Source organism: Mytilus galloprovincialis, chromosome 2 (genome assembly GCF_965363235.1).
Source record: "Mytilus galloprovincialis chromosome 2, xbMytGall1.hap1.1, whole genome shotgun sequence".
NCBI lineage: Eukaryota > Metazoa > Mollusca > Bivalvia > Mytilida > Mytilidae > Mytilus > Mytilus galloprovincialis.
Window position 1 is genome coordinate 81,164,561 of NC_134839.1, and position 25,966 is coordinate 81,190,526.

The 25,966-nt window shown below is 33.6% G+C and overlaps 1 long non-coding RNA gene across 1 annotated transcript; it reads left to right on the forward strand.

Moving 5' to 3' along the window:
- Positions 1 to 5,002: 5,002 nt before the first annotated feature.
- On the forward strand, positions 5,003 to 24,568 carry LOC143064567 (uncharacterized). Its single transcript, XR_012975278.1, has 4 exons — positions 5,003 to 5,111; positions 8,563 to 9,056; positions 9,741 to 9,821; positions 19,660 to 24,568. It is a non-coding gene; the product is annotated as an uncharacterized LOC143064567 (long non-coding RNA).
- Positions 24,569 to 25,966: the final 1,398 nt, after the last annotated feature.

Below are 25,966 nucleotides of genomic sequence, written 5' to 3' on the forward strand. Positions count from 1 at the left end.
AAAACCAATTTTCATAATTTTGCTCTTGTGATCCGGATACTGTCTTATGGGCTTCTGAAAAAGTTGAATACTGAGTTGAGTTTGGAATTAAAATTAGGAATAAAGGAGAAGCATTTGAAGATAGGGTCATCAAATTTCTTGTCCATGAACATTTCTGAACAGAATTTATAAATTAAAGGTATAACATCTGAAATTGTATGTCTTTTTAAGCAATGAATATATTGGTATAAAAGTCATGAGTTCTGTTATCAAAACAATATGATAGTTTGATATTAATTATAAGAACGGAAAAAATATTCCAAAAAATAGATAGAATTCATAATTGAAGGACAAACAACCCCGTTGTCTGAAGATAAAGTAATGGAAGACAATTCAAAATATTGGTGCATATATCTTTATGAACTCAACAAAAGGAGCCTAACTAAACCGGAGAAACTTTGATGCTCATCCGTGGGTTACACTAATGACAGGACGATTGCGCGGATTGTGACAGGATAATGTCCGTAGGAGGTATAAATGATCAGCACTTTTTTGTTATTTGGTAGATTTTTATGCCCCACCTACGATAGTAGAGGGGCATTATGTTTCCTGGTCTGTGCATCCGTTCGTTCATTCGTCCGTCCGTCTGTTCGTTCATCCTTCCGTCCGTTCCTCTGTCTGTCCCGCTTCAGGTTAAAGTTTTTGGTCAAGGTAGTTTTTGATGAAGCTGAAGTCTGAACAACTTGAAACTTAGTACACATGTTCCTTATGATATATTTTTTCTAATTTTAATGCCAAATTAGATGTTTAACCCAGTTTCAAGGTCCATTGATCATGGAATAGGATAGTGCGAGTGGGGCATCCGTGTACTTTGGACACATTCTTGTTTTAACATTTAAAGACATTTGATATACCTAACTATATTTTATATGAAAATCTAAAAAAAAAAAAACAGAGTTAGAAAAAATAATTTTGAGTAAAAAAAGTTGACCGGACGGATTTCGCTGATTTTAATATATCAAAATGATCGAAAAAAAATGCTAATATCTCTTTTGTTTAACAAAATTTTATAAAGAAATTATGCAATCTGCGAGATTAATAAATATATTATGAATGCGTGCAGACAACCCTACGCCCAGACTTTTTAGTTTTGTCACAGTTGCAAAGACGATAGTAGGCACAGAGTTGATGACAACATGTACAGAGAGAGAGGTTGTTTCAAGTAGAAGTAGACTACAGAGGTTTTCATGCACAGTCAGTATGGATGATGCTACAGGCAATGGTAATAGTTAGATATGGCATCGCCAAGATGATCTGAGCTGGAAGCCGAGTGCTGATGAGTAGAGGATAAGCCACCTCTACTGACCCGAAAACCGGAGGATGTAATGGTACAGGGTTAAAACATCTGGTGAAGATTGGAACCATCTGAAGACCTCAAAGCACCAGCAGAGAGCGACAGAGATTCGGAGATGAGGGAAAATGAGCAGTCAAGAGAATATGACAACAGAAAAGCAGAAATACACCATCTGTAAGTTATGATTATTATATCAAAATATAAACTTAATAGGAAAAAATAATGTTTTTTCTATCAAAAAGAGTTGACCGGAAAGATTTCACATTCGCCAATATACGCTTTAAATATATCGAACTGATCGACAAAAGGTGGTAATATATATATTTTTTTTACAATATCTGTCCATGAAATTAAGGAATCTGTGAGCTTTTTAGATACATTAGACGTAAATATAGACTATATAGTTGAAAAGAATGTTTTTCTACAAAAAAAAATTAAGCGGACGGATTTCACATTCGCCAATATACGCTTTAAATATATTGCACTGATCGAAAAAAGGTGTTGATATATCTTTCGTTTTATAGTATCTGTCCATGAAATTAAGGAATCTGTGAGATTGTTTTTATACATTAGACGAAAATATATACCAAATAGTTAAAAAAGAATGTTTCTCAACAAAAAAAGTTGACCGGACGGATTTCACATTCGCAGATATTCGCTATAAATATATTTAACTTATCGATAACAAGTATTTATAAAATTGAGAATGGAAATGGGGGAATGCGCCAAAGAAACAACAACCCGACCATAGAAAAAAACAACAGCAGAAGGTCACCAACAGGTCTTCAATGTAGCGAGAAATTCCCGCACCCGGAGGCGTCCTTCAACTGGCCCCTAAACAAATATATACTAGTTCAGTGATAATGAACGCCATACTAATTTACAAATTGTACACAAGAAACTAAAATTAAAATTATACAAGACTAACAAAGGCCAGAGGCTCCTGACTTGGGACAGGCGCAAAAATGCGGCGGGGTTAAACATGTTTGTGAGATCTCAACCCTCCCCCTATACCTCTAGCCAATGTAGAAAAGTAAACGCATAACAATACGCACATTAAAATTCAGTTCAAGAGAAGTCCGAGTCTGATGTCAGAAGATGTAACCAAAGAAAATAAACAAAATGACAATAATACATAAATAACAACAGACTACTAGCAGTTAACTGACATGCCAGCTCCAGACTTCAATTAAACTGACTGAAAGATTATGATTTCATCATATGAACATCAGGCACAATCCTTCCCGTTAGGGGTTTAGTATCATACCATCATAACATATAAATACGAGAAGAACATAACCCGTGTCATGCTAACAACTGGTTTTTGAATAAATGTGTTTAGTTCCGATGCAAAGACCCTATAAGTGAATCAATATTAACGCCAAAATATGCAATCTTTAATGACCTGACAACAGTATCGTAACTATATCCCTTCTTCATAAGTCTATTCAAAGGTTTTGTTAGTTTTTGAGGTGAATACTGACACCTTTGTGCTTTATAAAGAATATTTCCATAAAAAATTGGATGTGAAATACCTGAACGTATAAGAAGTCTGCATGTTGAGCTATATTTACGAATGATGTCCTTATACCGATGATAAAATTTAGTAAATGTTTTGACTAGTTTGTGATATCGAAAACCCTGGTGTAATAATTTTTCAGTAATACATAAATTTCTCTCGTTAAAATCTAAAACATTGTTACATACACGAGCGAATCGTACAAGTTGAGATATATAAACACCGTAAGATGGTGACAAGGGAACGTCACCATCTAAAAATGGATAATTAACGATAGGAAATGAAAAATCATCTCTTTTATCATAAATTTTAGTATTCAGCTTTCCGTTAGTGATATAGATATCAAGATCGAGGAAAGGGCAGTGGTCATTGTTAGTATTAGCTTTATTTAAAGTAAGTTCAACAGGATAAATTTCTTTAATATACATACTGAAGTCGTCATTATTGAGAGCCAAAATATCACCCAAATATCTAAAAGTATTATTAAATTTGTTTATCAGATGTTGTTTCTATGGGTCTTTGCTTATTTTTGTCATAAATTGTAACTCATAGCAATACAAAAACAGGTCCGCAATAAGTGGTGCACAGTTAGTCCCCATTGGAATTCCGATAATCTGACGATATACGGAACCCCCAAAGCGAACAAAAATGTTATCTAGTAAAAATTCAAGGGCATATATAGTATCAAAGCATGTCCAATTGACATAGTTTTTTTGTTTATTGCTACTAAAAAATTACCTAAAAGAGTTTGAACATATATATTCACATTCTGACTTTTTAAATGCCCATTTAATTAAGTGTGTGATTTTTTCTTAATGAGAATGTGAGGCAATGTGGTATACAGGGTAGAAAAATCAAAACTTTGAACAGATTTAAAATCACCAATATAAGCATGCAATTTATCAAGTACTTCCAACGAGTTCTTGACACTCCAAAAGTAATTAATTCCACTATTTTCGAAGGCCTTATTTGAACAATTTATTATCAGGTTTTTAATTGTACCAAGTGTGCTGGTAAGAAGAATAGACAATTTAGTAGTGGAACAATGGCTTGAAGACGAAATAAATCTATATTTGTAAGGTGTTTTGTGTATCTTCGGAAGTCTTTTATTTAACAAAATTTGTCCACGAAGTTAAATAATCTGCCAGATAAATAAATATGTTATACGAAAATATATTTTTTTCAGTAAAAAAAAATGTTCTCCAGGAAACAAGTTGACCGGACGGATTTTACCCACGCCACGAAAAATATTGGCATGATCGACAGATCTCGCAGATTGCATAATTGCATAAAAAAAATAGCGTCAAACAAAACATATATTAACATGTTTTGTCGAATTCTTAATAGACTGCTAAATATAGCTCAAATTGCAATTTTTAGCAATTTCAGCGAATTTCGAGTATTTATTTCTAACAATATCAGGTTATCAGACAATTCTTAAGCAAACCAAACGTCAGTGTCTAAGTACTTCTTTACATTGTCTTTCAGATACTTATTATTTATTTAAGTCGTCATTTCGATGAAAAATTTTGCAAACTTTGCTCAACGTCGTTGAAGAATTTTAAAACAGCCCTATTTAAGTAATGATTCAAAATGAACATTTTTCAAATCAGTGTTGTAGAGTTATACTGGGAATAAATGAGTTCAAATTAAGAAATTGAAAATGTAATTACACCTTATGTAAGAATCCGGGGTTTTGATTGGTTAATAGCCAGTGTATTTTTCACCAATTTACTGTTATCAAATGAATATCGTTCATTTTTAACGCCGCCGGGGTATTTGCTAAAAGGATATGCCTTTTTTACCCTCTCTGCCGTGGTATTTGCCAAAAAATACTCTATCCGACTGGACGCTTGTAACGTCGCGATCATCAATGCGTTTTAGTACATTAACATTCGGTGTAATTAAACAGATATATCATGTTATTGAGGGGTATTTGCGAAAAATACCAGTCTTGAGAATGAATTTCCCTCGCCTTACGGCTCGTGAAATTTAACACTCTCTCGACTGGTATTTTTCGCAAATACCCCTCCTTAACATGATATATCTGTTCAAAATTATTTTCTGGCTTGTGTTATTGCGCACCAAATAGTGCAACAAGATGTAATTCCTTTGATGTAAAACATATCCAGATATAATGATTACCCCATCAATACACATGTAACACCATGAAGTGAAATGTCCACAGGACATGGCAGTTAATTCAGATCTAGTGTTATATTTGGCCTTTGGTAAATGTAGGATGTCGTGTCCAAATAGGTGAGAAATTAACACTTTCATATATTTTATTTATATTTTGATTTCTTAATGAATTTCTTATTTTATTTGGTAAAAAATTAAATATTGAAGTTTCTCAGAAAGTAATTTGATTTTGATATTTTACAGAACTGCTCGACAGCATATAACAATATTGCTGATAAAGGATAACTACACAATCAAACTTCTTTTAATAATGTCGGTGTCTGTGTATCAACTTAATGTCGCATTTAGATTTGTAACAAAACATCAAAAATCAATATTATTTTTAATTTCTCTGCTTTTTATTAAAAATAAAATAAATGGCTTCTATAAGAACTGATGAAAATCGCTGCTTTTAAATGAATTCTACAATCTTACTTTTTATCTCCACATATACCAAACCTATATATGATCCCATATCAAACACCACCAACCCTTTTCCGACATTAAATGTATTCCAATATTAAAACACTTTTTTTACTAAAGTGTTTATGTTTTTATCCTGCATACATCTTATTTTTGAATATCAATATTTCTTACATTGCTCTAAATGTCAGCGTTGCTTTGGAATCTGGGTAATATATTATTTGTTTTCATCTCAAGAAAACTCTTAATGCAACATATTAGCACATCAGTTATTGCAATTTTCCAGAAAAAAAGAATTCGAATTTTCTAAAGAGTTGTACATGTCAATTTGGTCAGCTTCGATGGTGCTATGTGTAAATCGTCAACAATGTATGTTGTAAACAACAAATGATTGGGAGCGTACAAAAGTAATGTTTTTCTGGCAGGGTTCTCGTTTTATACTAGTATTTCATAGGCAGCTTTAAGTTTTCGGAATTGCGCCAGGTTCTCAATTAACATAGGTATAGTCTGTCAAATATCATCTGACCTTTACATAAAAGCCAGGAGATTTTCATGACTGCTTATGAAACATCTATTTACCAAATAAACATAAGGATGTGAATATCTACACGTATTTCATGTTCTCCAACATTTAGCCAAATCCCTTTAGTATTTACTGTCTCATATTTTGAAAAGAACCTGACTCTTAAAGTCAGTACATAGCTTAAAACCAAATAACAAAAAGACAAGGTATTCAAAATATCAAACTAATATCACCCAACATAAACTGAAACATAGTTCCAAACCAAGTTTCAACGAATCAGTAAACAATGTAAAATTTCAAGTAGAAGGGGCACTAGCTGTCAAATTCATGTTCACGGATTTGACTCATATTCTCATATTCGACTTATAACATACTAAAACGTAAAAATAAAAAAGGTCTAAACTAAACAATTCACGATGCATTAACTCGAAAGTATTTATCAGCATATATCGTATGCCCTTAAGGGAGAAAACGAGTTCATGAACCCCTCTTTTTTAAAACGCCATTTGATTTGATTTTGTTAGAAGATAATGTCGGCGTTTTGCATTTGCGCCGATCTGCATTTCATTTGCGCCGATTTTTTCTTTCATTTGCGCCGATTTTTATTTTCATTTGCGCCGATTTTTTTAACAGGTGAATTACAGGTGAATTACAGGTAAATTACAGGTGAATAGATAAAAGAAGATGTGGGATGAGTGCCAATGAAACAACTCTCCATCCAAGTCATTTTATTTTTCATTTATCATTATAGACCTCTTCCATTAGCCACTTGTACAAATGTAATGAATTGTCAATTATAACATGTATATAACTGTTGTCCCCTGCTCACCACGGGGAGGTGGAAGAAAGCCAACAAGATACATCTCCAGACTTTTTCCTTGGCCGTACCCGTAGTTCTTTAGCCTCTGTCTTTCGGTCAACTGCTACATGGTTGTGCTCGTTCTGTGTTTTGACAATAGTCAGACCATCAGCTGAATCCGTGGTGACTCTGGCTTTAAACGATTTTATGGTACTTTGTAAGATATGTTGTTATGTTTCAGGACACTGACCTTCCGAAATGTATAGCCATCGATGATCAAAGAATTGACTCCTTGGCTCGTTTCAGTGTGCAATATGTCAATAATGTTACAACGAAGTTTCAGAACAATATGAATCAAAATTAACTTAAACAAAAGTGAACAACATTTATAACCAGATTTCACCAATGGTATAGTACACGTACAAGTATTAACTTACCTGTAAATCTAATAGGAAGCAAATATAAAATCGGCGCAAATGAAAAAATGAAATCGGCTCAAATGAAAGAATGAACATTTTTAAAATCGGCGCAAATGTCATACGCCCGATAATGTATGCCAATTTTCATGAAAGCGTCAATAGTGCAAGTTTTTGAAATTTGATAAATATACAGCAAACAATTTTGTTTTTTTTCTACTTTCGTGAACATTTAATTAATATGAGTTATTCGGAAGAACAAATTACACAAGCTTAAAGGAGATTTATATAAAACAGAATTTACAAATAACTTAAAACAAAACAGCTTGGGTTTATTTTTAAAACAAAAAAGTTATGTATTTCTATCGGAACGAAATATACGTCCTCAAATCTGAATTTTGAGCAAATATATCAAATTTCGACCTCATTTTACTCAAAAAGTAGCAAATAAAGGTATATTTTTTTATGACATATTTGATTAAATCAGGCAAAAATTTCCAATATGCAAATTTTCATCAAAATTTCAATATAGGATCAAAACTGTATCGTATGCCCTTAAGGTTTCACCATTTGGCCAGTATCTTATAACTTATATGTAATAATACATCTTGTTAGTCGTTAATTGATCGTTCATTTGGGTGAAATGATTATGTCAGATTCTCTGCTACTATGAATTGTATGTCTATAATACATGGTGTATAGAATCTTAAAAAGGTGTACATATGAATGAAAATAGCTGTATGTCAACCCAACGAAAAAAAAAAAGCGATTTTAAGGGCAAAATACAATAATCAAAAACAGACCAGTACTATACAAGCTATGTAGCAAGGTCAATATTGCCCCGAGTTTTGAAAAAATATATCTATATCACCAGTGGATTAACTAAACGAACATAAAGGGAGATTCAATAAAATAAAAAGTACGGGGACCACCTGCACACAAAACAATGAAGAAAAACCACAAAACAAAACCAAACATTTAAATAAACATCAGACAATCATGTGTATACATGGTATATGGTTCCCCCCCCCCAAAAAAATATATATATAAACCAAACAAACAAAAAAGCAAACAAACAAACAAACAGAAACACACACATGGAAAATCATCTTCGAGGAACGAAAATGATTGGACGGTTGGAAAGAAAACAAGTTTTTTTGTTTATCATAAATTTTAACTTAAAAGTTTTCCATGAAAAATTCTAATGAACACAATTTAAGCAGCATATCTGTAAACGTTTGGTATCAAATTTCTATTTTTTTTCCAGCCTAATTTGAATTATCTATCCTATTCTGATGAAACTACGTCAATATTGATTAACTTTGTTATATATTGGGTATTTATGCAGATGTATTATATTTTCCGTAGGAAGACAGTGTGCCATCTGATACTATGGACAGTAACACTAGCTTTTGCTAGTTATGGGTGGTCAGTTGATGCCTATGTGATTCAAGGCCAGAATTTCCATGAACAGTATGTGTCACACCCGGAAGCACGCCTAAGTAACCCTAGTCACCAGTATCCAAACACTCTTGGTGACGTTAATCAAAATTCTCATCAATCAGATTTCGACCAACAACAAAATATTTTACTTCAACAACTTCATTCAATGAAAAATCAACTACCAAATTCAGCTATGACTACTGAACAAATGCAACAAATCCAACAGCAATTTCCTCAGTTTACTAATCAAGTACAAACCATGTCTCTAAATGGATACCATCAACAACCTGAGCAGTACTTGAACCAAAGACAGCAACCCAACCAACAAGGCGGGATAGATAATCAATACTATCGTGACAACTACAAGCCTGATCCACCTAAATATGAAAAATTTCTCAAGACAGTCAAACAGGTTGGATGTGAGTACTAATTTAACAAGTCTTTTATTTTGCTGATTGTTTTTTGTTACAGTTAATTGAAACGTGTTCATGGTACCAAAAGATTGAATAATAGACAATAATATTTTACAATATAAACCTACATTTAGATAGGTACTCGATATTTTTTTTAACAATAGTTTAAAAGGTTCTATAATGATGGTCTCAGAGGCTTGCTTAGTTGTCATTACAACAAATGTCTATTTTGTGTGATATTTTTAATACTCGAATGAAAACAATCTAATTAAAAACCGATCTCTCATCGCTCCTGTTTCTGATATGTCGCGTGGGAGATCTAACGAAACCCGCTTTGAGGTCACATGTGAGTGAACTAAAAGTTACGAATTTATAAAGATATGCAAATGAGTTGACGACCTATTAATAAGCCAATCAAAAAAGTTTATGAATTATTTTGACTGACGATTTCGTCGTAAATAAAATGAGTTACATCCCTTTGCCTTACTTTAAACTTCCAAGATCGTGGAAGACTCAATTTCATTGGTCGAAAAAGACACACCTACGAGGTCACTCACATGTGACCTCAAAGCGGGTTTCGTTAGATCTCCCACGCGACATATCAGAAACAGGAGCGATGAGAGATCGGTTTTTAATTAGATTGGAATGAAAATTTTATATAATAGTTGTCTTATTTACTTACTTTTACAGTTTATTTATATCAGTTCTGGCCACTGCTTACAGGATGGGGAATCATATAGGCTAATACATTAGTATGTGGAACTGATCAAGGTAAGATTCATCGGACACAAACATTGGAAATCTTGAACACTATCAAACAATGAAATAACAAGAATACACAGTGTAAAATATCACAATAAAAATAGAATATAAGATAACACCATGTAAAAACTTTCGTCTCATCATTTTACCATAAATGAAGATCTTTATTTACATATTTCTAGAGTATTTTTTCAGGTTTTATCTTATGATAGACTTTGAAAGACTAAGTACTTGTTACTTAAACGCTATAGTCGAAGAAAAGTATAAATTTTGATCTCAGTCAAGATCAGTCAAGTTAAGAATCTGCCAACCAGTAAACTTAATAGGTATTGGATCATCAAAATTGACAATACTACACAAACAGGAAAATTTATTTGAGTCTAAAAGATTGTGTAACAATACCGATAAATAGATGGAAAACAAAACACTAAAAAGTGTTGAATATCATCGCACAAAGATGGAAAAACTGAACGTGTGGCTTTAACAAATTTGAGAGATAATGACGACATTGTTATTAAACCTGCAGACAAAGGGAGTGCAGTTGTCGTCATGGACAAATCTAACTATGTCCAAGAGGCCATTCGCCAATTAGATGATGACCGGTTTTACAAAAAAACTTACTTCGGACCCACCCTCCAATTCAGTGAGTTAATAACAGAATGTTTAAAGGAAATGTGTGACAATAACATCATTGATATAGATACTCTCAAATATTTAAAACCTGAAGATTCTAAACCTGCGGTGGTGTTCTAGAAGCTATCTTAGGACTAGGACGTGTCTCAAGACCAACTTATGACAAGTCTTTGTCCTAAGTCGTGTTCTTGAAGCTCTCTAAACTTAGGATATCGCATTTTTCGTCCTAACTTTAGGACACCTAATTAGGTGTCTTAAGATCATCCTATCTTCATCCTAACTTAATAAAGCTTGAAATTCACTTTTTGCTATTTTTTTTACCTGTAGATAAACATGAAATGAAACGCACTATTGGTTATAAACTCGTATATAAAGAAATTCTGCATGATGTTCAACTTTAAACTTCGTGTTTCACGATACGATGACACTACAAATTCAAATTCTCATTTCAAAACAAATTGTTTTCCAATTTATATTTACAATCCTTTATTATCTAATTTTATAATTACATTTGAAATCATGCATATAATTTTATACATATAATTATAAAATTCATAAACTGTTTTATTAATTTGTTTCGTCATTAATAATGTTTAATAACAAAATTACTTAAACGATTTAAAATTTCGCACTTAGGATATGTTTAGGACGTCCTAACATAAGATGCGTCTGAGATAGCTTCTAGACACAACTTAAGAGTGTCCTAAACTGATCCTAAGTCCATCCTAAAATTGGTTTTAGGATGTGACTTAGGACGGATCTTACGATACTTTCGAGAACACCAACCCAGGGCGATTCTACCTGCTCCCTAAAATTCATAAACCTGGTAACCCAGGAAGACCAATCGTCTCAGCTAATGGTCATTCCACCGAAAAAATATCTGAATTCGTTGATTACTATCTTCGACCTCATATAGAAAACTTGCCTGTTATTTCTTATACTTACACCAAGTATATTGCATCCACGATTTTCAACTACAAGAGAGTTTTAGAGGCCTTTAACCTCAAAGATACGAAATCCAAGCCTCCGGATTGCTCATGTGCATCGTCACAATACACATATAGTCCAGCTGGTCATGTTATTACTGGTGACCTTGGCATCGTTACCAATGAACAACTTAGAGAGTTGTTAGCCAAGGGACCAAAATATAGAATCCCCCAGCCCATCAACTGGAAAAAGAATTTCAAGTTACTGATGGATGCAGTTGAGGACTATGCAAGGAAAAGGGTAAAGCGCGAACCAGACGAACCAGAACTGGACACTTTGTCTGAATGGATCAAAGCTATTCGATCATGCATTCAGAGTCGCATACAAAAACTACGATGTAATATGAGTACAAGAGTTACTAACCCTTTCAAGAATCCGGATGTTGTGGATGCTTTATCCTCTTTGCATGACAAATATGTCGTTGTTCCAGCAGATAAAGCCTCCAATAATATTGTCTTCATATGTAAAAAACATTATTTGCAATGTCTCACAACAGAGCTTGGAATAAATAGAAGTACTGGTAACCCTACATATTCTTTAACATCATTTACCAAGGACGACATTTTACAAAATCATAAATCTGTCCTTCTTTCTTTTGGTATCAACATCAAAGAAAACGAAGAAAATTTACCTTTCTTATACTGGATACCTAAATTACACAAACTCCATGTAAAGAACGATACATAGCTGGTTCTTCAAAATGTTCGACTAAACATCTTTCTAAAGTACTGACTACTATTCTTTCTACAGTTAAAGATGGACTTCAAAAATATTGTGATGAGATATATTCTACCAGTGGTGTTAAATAGATGTGGATTCTCAAAAATTCGAAAGATCTACTGCTTAATCTTTGATCACAATCTTTGCAATTTTGCAGCAACATAAAGACTTTCGATTTTTCTACGCTATACACTACTATTCCCCATGCTCAGTTGAAAGATCGACTTCACCATCTCATAAAACAGAGCTTTTTCTATAAAAATGGGAATCGTAGATACAAATTTCTGGTTATGGGTTACAATAATTCATATTTTGTCAAGAATCACACTGAATCTTCCAGAAAATATACTGAAGAAGATATTATCAAAATGCTGGACTTTTTGATCGACAATATATTTGTTGAGTTTGGAGGATTTATATTTCAACAGACAGTCGGTATTTCAATGGGTACTAATTGTGCACCCTACTGGCCGATTTGTTTTTGTACTCATATGAAGCAGAATTCATTCAGAACCTTCTAAAAGACAAAAAGAAAAAGCACCTTGCGAAATTCTTTAATTTTACTTTCCGATATATTGATGATGTTCTATCATTGAATAACCCATATTTCAGCCAATACTTACATCTCATATATCCCAGCGAACTTGAAATTAAGGATACTACTGATACTAGAAGGACTGCTTCATACCTTGATCTTTTCCTCAATATTGACGCAGATGGACGACTTCACACGAAAATCTATGATAAACGGGACGATTTCAACTTCCCAATTATCAATTTCCCATTTCTCAGCAGTAACATACCCTCTGCCCCATCGTATGGTGATTACATATCACAATTGATACGTTATTCTCGTGCATGTTCACACTATACGGACTTCATATACAGAAGTGTGCTCCTTACACAGAAACTGCTTCAACAAAGTTATGAGGAGGACAGATTAAAATTGACACTCCGTAAATTTTATGGACACCATTTCGAATTAGTTGATCCATATGATGTGTCTTTGACCAAACTAGCTAAGGACATTTTTACCACATGTTAGATTGTGCTTTGTCATTACGTCGTCTAATCTTTTAATTACCGAACGTGACTCATTCCCGATTGTGACTGTTTTACTGAGTGTGAATTCGCATTACTAAGACGTGTTACGGTACTTATCTATCCCAAATTCATGTATTTAGTTTGATGTTATATTTGTAATTTTCTTAGGATTTTTTCAAATTGGTTGACGTCTTTTCTATTAAATTCATGTGTTATGATAAAGAAAATTAATCACCGCCTTCATTTATTAGTTTTGATTTTGTTCAACGTAATCTGTACGATTTTCATGTTTGAAGTTAGATTCAAAACAAACCGGACATATATATAAATATAGTTAATTGCTATTAATTAGTATTGCAATGTGCACTGTGTTTAAATGTAATATCAGTATTTAGTTCTATTATAATCTTAAATCAATCTTATTTTTATCTTATTTTTTAGATATAATTTTTCAAGTATGACGTCATTTTTGTGCTGTTTCAGAAATTCAAATGTCTGCATGACGTAATATTGTGCCTTTTCACCACTTCGTATGTGACGTCATTGTTATGACTTTTTGCGTCCAGGCCTGGACTGAGTCGGGTGTGTCTATTTTCTGTGTTGGTCTTCAATGTATTATGACAATTGTATTCGGGTTTTGTTTTCTGTAATTAGTTAAAACGTCAGTTTTATCATGTAAATCTTTTATATTCATTTGATAAAATTTACTGTTTGCAATAGCATAAATTGTTCTATATAATAAGGATGTTCTTATCACAAGCAGAAAACCCTAGCCGTATTTGGCACAACCTTTTTCAACTTTTGATCCTCAGAGCTGTACAACTTTGTACCCTTTTTTGGACTTTCGAACTTTTATATCTGGGCGTCACTGGTAAGTCTTGTTTGGACGAGGCGCGTTTTTGACGTAATGAATTTTAAACCTGATGCCTTTTGTTTATCTATTATTCATGTGTTTCTTTGCCTAATACGTTCTCCTATTTATTTGTATTGTAGTCCTGTATTATTATGTTGTCATTTTAATGTTATATTTAACAATGCCATCAAAGAGGTTTGGCATGCCACAAAACCAGGTTCAACGCACCATTTTTTCTTTAAAAATGTCCTGTACCAAGTCAGGAAAATGGCCATTGTTATATCATAGTTCGTTTCTGTGTGTGTAACATTTTTAAGTTGTGTTTCCGTTGTGTCGTTTGTTTTCTCCTATATTTCAGTGTGAATTCACATTACTATAAGACGTGTCACGGTACTTTTCTATCCCAAATTCATGTATTTTGTTTTGATGTTATATTGGTTATTCTCATCGGATTTTGTCTAATGCTTAGTCCGTTGCTGTGTGTGTTACCTTTTAATGTTGTGTCGTTGTTCTCCTCTAATATTTAATGCGTCCTCAGTTTTAGTTTGTTACCCCAATTTTGTTTTTTGTCCATAGATTTATGAGTTTTGAACAGCGGTATACTACTGTTGTCTTTATTTATAAAAGATTCTACAGATTACCTACTAAAAATGCAGGATTTAAACCCTCTACCTGCCAATACTACTCTTGTCACAATGGATGTCACCTCCCTCTATACGAATATTCCCCATGCGGATGGAATTGAAGCATGTAGAGAAATTTGGGACTCTCGATCTCTTAAAATTCCCACCTACTGAATGCTTAGTAAAAATGCTTACTATGGTCTTGAAAAAGAACAACTTCACATTCCAAGGAGAACACTATTTACAGACATATGGCACTGCTATGGGTACAAAATGGCTCCATCTTATGCCAATATATTCATGGGTAAAGTTGAAAAGCAACTGCTGGAGTGCTCCACCGAAAAACCGCTTTCCTGATATCGATTCATTGATGACGTTGACATGAAATGGGACAAGGGAGACCAAGAATTAAAAACTTTTATAACAAATGCTAACAATCAACACCCTACCATCAAATTCACCCATGAAACATATAATTCCACCATAAACTTCCTTGATACATCTAGCCCCCTCTCTGTAGGTATAATAAACACAGATATATACTCTAAACCTACAGATACTCATCAATACTTGTCACCTGAAAGTTGCCATCCTCCACACGGCACGAAGAGCATTCCATACAGCCAAGCTCTCAGAATAAGGCGAATCTGCTCCTCTGAAGACACTGCAAAACAACGTCTGGGCAGCCCAAAGGACATTTGAAAAGAAGGGGATATAAACACAAAAACATCAAAAAATAGTTTTCGAAAAGCGGAATCCATCCCCAGAAGCAGTCTGCTAACTTACAAAGAAAAACAGAAAAGTAAAAGAATCCCATGTGTGCTCACTTACCATCCATGCCTGAGAAATAGTTTCCAGACCATTAGTGATCATTGGACAGAAATCGAGAAACATTCGTAGTTATCCAAAATCTTTCCTGAGCCTCCCATGATTGCCTTCAAACAACCTAACAGCCTGAGAAATATACTTGTCCGTGCTGACCTTTCCAAACCTAACCATACTGTAGGTAATTGCCAGCCTTGTGGGGATAAGCGCTGCAAATGTTGCAGGATCTGCTTACCCTTCCGGAGCACCTGAGATCACCCCTAGTTTTTTGGTGGGGTTCGTGTTGTTTATTCTTTAGTTTTCTATGTTGTGTCATGTGTGCTGTTGTTTGTTTGTCTTTTTCATTTTTAGCCATGGCGTTATCAGTTTGTTTTAGATTTATGAGTTTGACTGTCCCTTTGGTATCATTCGTCCCTCTTTTGCAACCAATTGCAGCATTCATCAACATTTCACAGTAAGACCACAGAAAAGACATACAAGATCTTCTGCAATGTCAACTGCAAAAGCTCAAAAAGGATTTACGTTCTTGAGTGTCCTATATGGGGTCTCCAATATGTTGATGAATCTATGCAGCCATTTCACAAACGCCGTAATGGCCACAGGAGTGACCTCACAAAAAAAAACCGTATATTCCTGTCAGCCAACACTTCAGGTTACCAGATCACAATCTGAAAGATTTTGATCACATGAAAATCCTTGTGATCGAACAGGATTGTACATGGCAAAATAGGCAAAGAGAGAATCGGGAGAAGTTTTGGATTAAAAAACTGGGTGTCCTCCATCCAGATGGAATCAATAGAAAGAAATAATTAAATTTACAGTCTAATGTTTATATTATGATATTCAGAATTTTGGATTAAAATCAATCTACCAAAACTTACCTGTATTATTACTGATCTATTTTTACACCCTATACATTATGTATCAGTATTGTTAAAACTTTTGTCACTGGGGAAGGCCATTTGTGGAGCCGAAATTATTGCAGTTATTATATAATTTATATCATCTGTTCAGTTTTTCCATCTTTGTGCGATAATATTCAACACTTTTTAGTGTTTTGTTTTCCATCTATTGATCGGTATTGTTACACAATCTTTTAGACTCATATATATATATACGAGTTGTATATACATAATGTACACAGCCATGTATCACCATCATTGCTGGTGATCCGATGGATAAATCTGTTGTAGAGTTGTCACTGACTCAGAAGTACTTATAAATATAATTATTTTCTGTGACTGTATCTTACATTAATTTGCAGGATCCTTTACTATAGATAATTGAGCTGATTTGTAACAATAACATCTCCATGCCTTATATATCATTTACTGTACTACGACGCTAGATTAAAACTGACGAGGAAAGGTAACACACGGCCACCGAAAGCTTTATTATTTGTGAAGCCCAGGTGGTCGTGTGGTCTAGTGAGACGGCTACAGTGCAGGCGATTTGGTGTCACGATATCTCAGTAGCATGGGTTCGAATCCCGGTGAGGAAAGAACAAAACATTTGCGAAATCTGCAAATATACAGATCTAACATTGTAGGGTTGCTGTTTAAACGAGTTGTATATAGAGAATATCATATGACTTTTTTCAATATAATCCCGAGAGCTCTGCTCGAGAGATGCTCGAGGGATAATATTGGTTGAGGGTTGATACGGTGTGTGATATTGAAAAAGCCATATCATATACACTTTATTATATACATATACCTCACGTAGATGTTTTTTATGTGACATGACGTCATACAGATAAGGAGGTTTGAAATGACGTCATACAGATTAGGGATTTGGTGAAGTTTTCAACAGTGACTGCAATTGATGACGTGACGTCATACAGATAAGGGGTTTGAAATGACGTCATACAGATTAGGGATTTGATGAAGCCTTCAACAGTGACTGCAATTGATGACGTGACGTCATACAGATTAAAGGTGTGATAAAGCTTTTGTAACCGTGCTGATATCGATCTCATCACGAGTGGCTGATACAGCACGCTTGGCAGTGATTGGATTACACGTACAATTTATCTGTATTTACTACTAGGTATATAATAAATATATATTTATATATACGTAGTAATATAACCTATACAACTCGTCTAAATATCAACCCAACAATGTTAAATCTGTAAATTTGCTTTCGCAAATTTTTGTTCTTCCCTCGCCGGGATTCGAACCAATGCTACTGAGATATCGTGACACAAAATAGCCTGCACTGTAGCCGTCCCGCTAGACCACACGACCACCTTGGCTTTATAAAAATGAAGCTTTCGGTGGCCGGGTGTTACCTTTCCACGTCAGTTTTAATCTAGCGTCGTACTACAGTACATGATATACAAGGCATGAAAATGTTATTCTTACAGATCAGCTAAATCATCTATAGTAAAGGATCCTATGTACACGGATGACCGAGTTCCAGAGAGCATCCCCAAATGAAATGCGATTAAAAGATCCGTGTGCATCAAGTAGTTAAGTCATATAATTCAGTTTGTGGTCGAAAGTATCTTTTAAGAAATGATTGATATGGTAAGCAAAAGTCAAAGTGCGGGTAAAAAAACTCCCAAATATTTATATTCATTAGTCTCGTCCAAATGCTCATTTCCTAGCTACTATTTCTTAGGATTATCTAAGCGTTTACCTACTATCAAAATTTTGGATTTGTTTGGGTTAAACTTTAAATTCCACTTAGATACAAATTTGGCTGTTATATCCAGCAGACACTGTAGTTCCTTCTCGGACTTCCCGATAAGGACTATATCATCAGCAAACATTAAAAAGTTCAAAATTTGTGAGGGGAGCTCCACGCCCAAATTACTGGTTTCAAGCATCTCTGCAAGTTCATTCATTCAAACAGAAAAAAAAAACAGTTGGAGACAAAACACAACCTTGTTTAAGACCAAATGCTTGGTGGAAGAAACCTGTTTCGCTAGCACTAGAAAATGCCATCTCGCCAGACTCTAACAAACGCCTGGGATAGGTCTAGAAAAGCGAGAAACGTTTTATGTTTTTTTAATTTTACGAATAGATCAAATACCTTGTAGTATAAAAATATGGTCCTCGGTTCTTCTGTTTTTTCGAAATGTTCCCTGAAATTCGCCTAAAATATTGTTTTCTTCCAAATGGGACATTACAGCTCTTCCAAAATTTTTGCATATACTTTATAAACATTTGAAGTAAGAAGAATGCCTCTATAATTATCAATATCGAAAACGGATCCTGATTTATGTAATGGTTGAATGATGCATTTTTGCCAATCATCAGGTACAGTTTCGAGGTCAGAAATTATTGTGAAAAGATCAACAAGTGAATCCACTACCGCATCCCCGCCATATTTTAAGAACTCATTAGGAATCTCGTCGATGCCACTAGCTTTACGCGACTTTAGGTTCCTTACAAGTAGAGCAGTTAACTTGTTGGTCTACCAATATTTACTGAAATATTTGAGTCAGGATAAACTTCGTCGTTATCAATACTCGAGAGAAAGTCATTAACCTCATCTTGCATATTACAATTAATTGGGATATCCTTACCAAAAGAATTAAGTGGCTGCTTAAAACAGCACTAATGTCTGCAAGCACTCTTTCGTAAATAGTTCGGACTTATTTTTGGGGTTCATAATTTGTTGAGGGGCAATTCTATTATTTTTACCTTTTAAAATATCCCAAAATCCTCTAACTTTACGTATAAAATTTGACATTATGTCAATTATCTAACTGTCTATGATCCTTCTTTGCTAAATGTACATATACTCGCGCTTTCTGTTTTACCGCCGTCAAATCATTTTTATCCATGCAGAGTACAGATAAGTGTGCAACCTTAAAGGGGCACTAGCTACGAGATATGTTAAACATTTTAGTGTGCAATAGCTCACAATATACCTTTTCTGAAAATCGTGTCATAGGTCTATACATTCTGTATACAATTCTGTCTATACTAGATCCACTATCTTGAGTATTTTGTACAATAGGAACATTTTTCCCATTTCTTCTCATTTGTTTTAAAATTGTTTCGGCGTTTCTTTTTTATTTTTAGTAATCAATTTCTATCAACAACTAGAATCCAGAAAGATTGGTTAATTTTTGTATTGAAGTTTTTTTAACATTGAATTATACATTTGATGATATCATATGCTAATTATATTTATGTTTCCTTTTCAGGTACCTGTTGACTTGTTCGGTTTTCTACAATTATCTCAGAGACAATAATAATGTACAGAAAGTATCGAACATCTGTAACATCCAGTGAAAATGAATGTCACATACTTCAATTATGTTAAACAAAATGCCATGTCTCTTCAATTATGTTAAACAAAATCATGCCATGTCTTTAAGATAATTGAAATAACACCATTAATATACAAATTTCCTAACGCTATGTTCTGTTTTGATTTAGTGCACATGGTGGTTTTATAGGGAAAAACCTACCTTGATTCAAGTTACTAATGCAGCATTTTGTATTTTATTTACAAAAATATGAATTTTTCGAAATACTATAAGGATTTTCTTATCCCAGAAATAGATTTCCTTAGCCGTATTTGGCACACCGTTTTGGAATTTTGGGTCCTCGGTGTTCTTCAACTTTGTATATCTTTGGAATTATAACTATTTTGATCTGAACGTCACTGGTGAGTCTTATGTAGACGAAACGCTCGTCTGGCATATTGAATTAGAAGCCTGGTAACTTTGGTACAGCCCGTAACAGAGAAGTGATCGAATTGATGTTTCTTTACCGTCAAAATTAGCTACGTTATCGACAAAATTAATTGAGTAGTGACCGAACTATTGATACTTAAACGTTAAAAAGATTGACAATGCTGACAAACTTTCATGTGTCGATAATCAAGTTTAATACCGATAATATTGAAAATAATTCTTATAATATGAAATAAAATATGTCCATGCACCATTTCGATTGGGCGAAATGTAGTCATTTCTTCAAAGTCAGAACAGAAAAAAAAAGATTTATGGAAGGACGTATTGATAGTATTATTTCCTTTACAATTTTACCCAAAACTAAAAGAAATATACTGGTAAACAAGTAAAAAGGTGTTTGATAGGAATGAAGTCCTTTATTTTTTCGGACTACAATGTGTCCTCGTAGTGACCGACTACGCGTGCAGTAAAAAGTATACTCTTACGTCGGATACCGGGCAGTTTCTTTGTTATATCTGTACTTTATCAAATACATGTACATGTTAATATTTACTTAATATTAAATAGGTAAAAATTATTGCTGAAAGCCTGTTCAGGGTTTCTTTCTTGTGTATGATTATATAATTTTTCACATGCCTGAACTCATTGACGATAATGTAAGGTGCTCTATTAGAAAAAAAAATGGATTTCTAGTTCGGGTTTGAAAAAGAAATTTCGCCTTTTCTTGAGCCTGTTTTGTACATTTAGTTTAACAGATATGATTCAATAGAAATTTTCACATGGAACCTTCGGTAAATAGGAAAATGAAAAGATATGGGGTAATTTACAGAGAGACCACACTCCATCCATGAGAAAAACGGAGGGAATTTAAAAATCTAGAGGTCTCCACAATGCTTTCAACAAGGGTGGAATCTCACTCCTTCTGAAAAGCTCTAAATCGCCCCAACGTGTACATACGTTTGGTCATCAAGAGATTCTGGTTTCTCTTTTTGTGTGTCATAAACATTCAATTCGGATTTGAATTTAATTTACCGAAACATTTCCGTACATTAAATCTTAGGACGGTCAGAACATTTTAAGGACGCAACAGATCGAAGTACAATTTTAAGTAATACATAGATGTGCAATATTTCAGCCCCGTACATGTTCATGAAGTTCTAAATTTTGAATGTTGATTTCTTTAAAAAAACACAATTTTTTTACAATAATAAATCTCAAAATGTCCGTTAACAATGAAAAAGTTTGACCATGAAAAATCACATATCTAAGAAAAGCAGTCGTTTAATTGATTATAAAAAAGTTTCAGTATATCATGTCAAATTTCTTTAATTTGAGAGTTTTCCTTTAGTTACAAATATAGCTCCATGTCTGATGGTGAAATAAAAATGAATGTCTCAGAAAGGGGTGAATAAGTTTCCATAAATGACAGATGAATCGGGCCAAGCTTAGTAACTTACAGTAAACAGACTACTGTAACATTGACGCACTCGTCGACCTGTTTAAAAGATTTTTTGTTTATGACCAAAAATTTATATACAACTTCATTTATAAATTAATCTGAATTTCATAGCGTGTCGTCACAATAATGAAAGTTATAAAAAAATTCTATAACCAGCAGATCTATACTTCTATAAAGAAAGTATTCTTGTACAAAAGAGTATTTATTATAAAATGGTCCTTAGGCCACACCAATTTAATTCCTTGTTCGACGGACCCGCCCGCACCTATTTTTTTAAAAACAGATTTTTTTTATTTTTATTATATTGCCGCTTACCGCATCCGGAAATGTAATCGTGTCCATTTCCCACACCGTTTTTTTGTAAATATTATAAAAAGATCTCAACATTTGTTTTTAAAATCACAGTATAACCTTTATATAACGACTTTAAACCTATAAGCACCCTACAACACTGTAAACATCTGTGAGAATATTTGTTTCAGCATGAAACCAATTTATTCCAAGTGGGAGTGCTCCGAAATAAATGTATAACAGCGGAAATACCTGTACAGAACAAAACACTGGTTTCTTTCCCCCTGACTTATATTCCCTATCAAAAAATGTTCGTTGTTAAAATAAAGTACAAAGAACTTTTGATTCGTGAGGGATTTGCCTTCAACTGCAATTTTAATGTATGCTCACGGTCATACCCGCTGCAGGTTTGTGCACCTGTCCTGATTGATTCAGGGACCTGTCGTTCAGCAGTTATCGTTTGTTGATGTGGTTCATTGGTATTTTCCCGTTTGGAAATATAAATTAGATCGTTGGGTTTCCTGTTCGAATTGTGTACAATACTAAGTTGTGGTCCCTTATAGCTTGCTGTTTGGTCTGGATCAAAGCCTTGTGTAAAAGGCCGTACTTTGACCTAAGTTTGTTATTATCAGGTTATCCCTCAGACAATGGCCTTGAAGGGGTCATTTTACCATGTTTACTGTTGTAGAAACGAAAATAGAAATACTAAGGATTTGTATAGTGCTACTATATAAAACCTTTGAAAACTTAGATTTTTTTTATTCAAAAAGAGGAGAAATACATTATATTTTAAACAACTGTTCTAAAAGACTGGGTCCACTTATTTTGAATAATATTAAACTGTTAAAGTAAATGTGTTAACATGGTTAAAGTCCTGGAATATTACAAAATTCTTGGACATGTTTTGACCATTTAATACCATATAGATATTAAAGTTCTTTGGGAAAATATTAGCCCTTTTGTACTAAAAGTGTTTTTACAAAAAAAATGATATATTATAACTTATATTGACCCTTCATAAAAGGGATATTCATAACATTAAGGGGAAGTTCTGAACCTGATTATGACTTGGATGGAGAATTGTCTCATTGTCAGTCACACATACTTGGACCAGATTTAATTATTCAATTATTTCTTGTTGAACAGGGAAAAAATACTTCATAAATTAAAGAAATGTCAAGGTACAAGTGATAAATCAAGTTTTAATATAGTCAAAACCTACTATTTTATGTTTACAAAAAAAAATTATAATCGCTCGCCTTTACTTTTTAAGCTTCACCTCAAAAATTTGCAAATTTAATATTTTTTTATTTAAATTTTCAAATCGCTCGCTCGCCCCAATATTTGGAGTCCAAAAATCTGTAGAACAAGAAATCAAATTGGTGTGGCCTAACAATAGAATAGATAGTTTACCACAGAAATCTTAAACGGAAGTTTCGACAATTTTAAACAGAAGAGATTTGAAAATAAATTTAACTTTAAATAAACACTGAAATAATTTTAATACCTCGAAGGTGAAAAGAATAAACCAACAATCTCAATCTTTAAAAGTATCTTCATTGCACTAACCGACGAGTTCATGTTTACAGTAGAAACAGTGGATTTGACTCCAATAAATTCATTATCATTGTAGTCATGAATATTTATCGCTTATATTAAATTGATCAAGATTTTATCGAGGTCGCACCAACTGTTTCTTCAGCTAAGATTAGTTACATGTAACATGATCTCGTCGATTCGCACGACGAAGCCATTGTTTATGACAGAACACACATTCTAGATTATGTATTTTTGTTTCCGTCAGTTCGAAAGTATTTGATCATTTCAACTCCTTTAATTGTATTTCATAATATGTGTCATGAACAAAGACATATGTTCGATTGAATAATGATTTCCTCGTAACAAATGATAGAAATTTCGGAGATCTCGTATTTGATCCTTTACCGTTAAAATGCCAATGCCAATGACAGAGGTTGATTATAAAAAATGTTTTACTGTGTTAAAAAAAACTTCGACTTAAACAATGAAAACTTACACGCTGGACATGAAATATTTTGTCGATGAAGAAAATTAAATTATATCACTTCCGAAATAAGTTTATCGATAACGTAACTTATTCTGACGGTAAAGAAACGCGAATTCGATCACTACTCTGTTACGGGCTGTAACTAATAACACCACACGGTCGATTTCATTACTGCTTGACTTTTCGGCCCCGAGCGTATCAGCCCAGTAGTCAGCACTTCGGTGTTGACATGAATATCAATTATATGGTATTTTTTTTTTATAAATTTCCTGTTTACGAAAGTATGATTTTTTTGAAATACTAAGGATTTTCTTATCCCAGACATTTATATTACCTTAGCCGTATTTGGCACAACTTTTTGGAATTTTGGGTCATCAACACTCTAACTTTGTACTTCTTTGGCTTTAAAACTATTTGATCTGAGCGTCACTGATGAGTCTTATGTAGACGAAACGCGCGTCTGGCGTATTAAACTATAAGCCTGATACTTTTGATAACTATTTTATCTGCAGTGCTGCATGTGTGCATGTACTTTTAATAATAGTTATATAGTACCTTTAATATTTGACATTGCAACTTGTGGTTGATCTACAATGTATATAATATATTGTTTTTTGTTATTAGATTATTAAAAATTGTGTTTTTTTTTTATTCATTTCTTCACAATGTATCAGACAAACATCAAGAAATCTTACTGGTGTTTACCACAATAAAAAAGAGTACAATATTCAAAAAATATTTTAAAAAAGAAGGGTTATGACAGCATATTCCGCCATCAACCCCCCCCCCCCCCCCCCCCAAAAAAAAAGGAGTATGCCACTATTCATTGAGACAAATCAGCACACGAAAAAATGCCGCGAATTTATTTGACCCTTAACAATGGTCACAAAATCCCCTTGGCCATTTTCAAAATTTGGCAGGTGTTAAAGAAGGCATCAGAATTAAACAAATGTTTAAATCTAACATATCCATTAAGAAGAAACAAATCAAGGGGAATAAATGAGGGATTCGCACAAACTCAAAAATGAGCGAGACCGTATGCGTCGATATGGTAAACATCTACTGCAAACTGTGCACCAACTGCCATTCACACTCAATTGGGCCATAGACACATCGTATTGGCCAACCAATTGGTAACGTCAAAATATTTAATCGTAGTAGAAATTTAAACCGATAGTTTGTCCTAGAATCTGATTGTTTTCACATCTCTGTTAATAAAGTCCGTGAAGTAAACTTGCATGCGCATCTAGATTTGTTATTTATCACTCAAATGTGGGTTGATTCAAACAATCATAGTTTAAACGTTGTTTTCAATTTAGACTTTTTTCGTTTTAGCTTGTATTACCTATATTTGCGTTCGGGTTAATATAATCCGTTCATCATATTTCGATGCTTTCAAAATTCGAAAATCTATCCTAAAAATATGGTCTTCCAAATACTATTTCGATTCCTAACATCACTGATGAGACATTTATTGTCGAAATCCGGATATGTTGTCAAATTTTTGCACCTCATGTTTGCGGTATACCATCTTTTCCGTAAGTTTATTGTTTTCTGTTTGGTAATGAATGAATTATAAGATTAATTTTGTTACTTACATCTGGTGGTCCATTTATTTGGCAATCGCCAATGAAAGTCAGCATGCAGGGTTTAAGAATATCAGTTGTTGAACCTGCTAGTCAAATGCGTTTTTGTTGAAATAAACATTTCCCCCTTTTTTGTCTTTTATAAATTGTTGTTTGTTCTGCATTTAGACCCCTCTATTAAAAGATTTATTTAGCATGTACACGTAAAAAAAATGCATTTTTCATCCAACACAATCATAGGTTTAGACGTTGTTTTCAATTTAGACATATTTATATTTTTTGTTTGGGCTTGTATTATCATTGCCTTCGGGTTTATATGATCCGTTCATCCTATTTCGACTTTTCAACATTCAAGAGTCTTTCCTGAATTGAAGTAAATCATATGGCCTTCCAAACACCGTTTTGATTCCTAACATTACTGAAGAGACATCAATTGTAAAAAATCCGGAT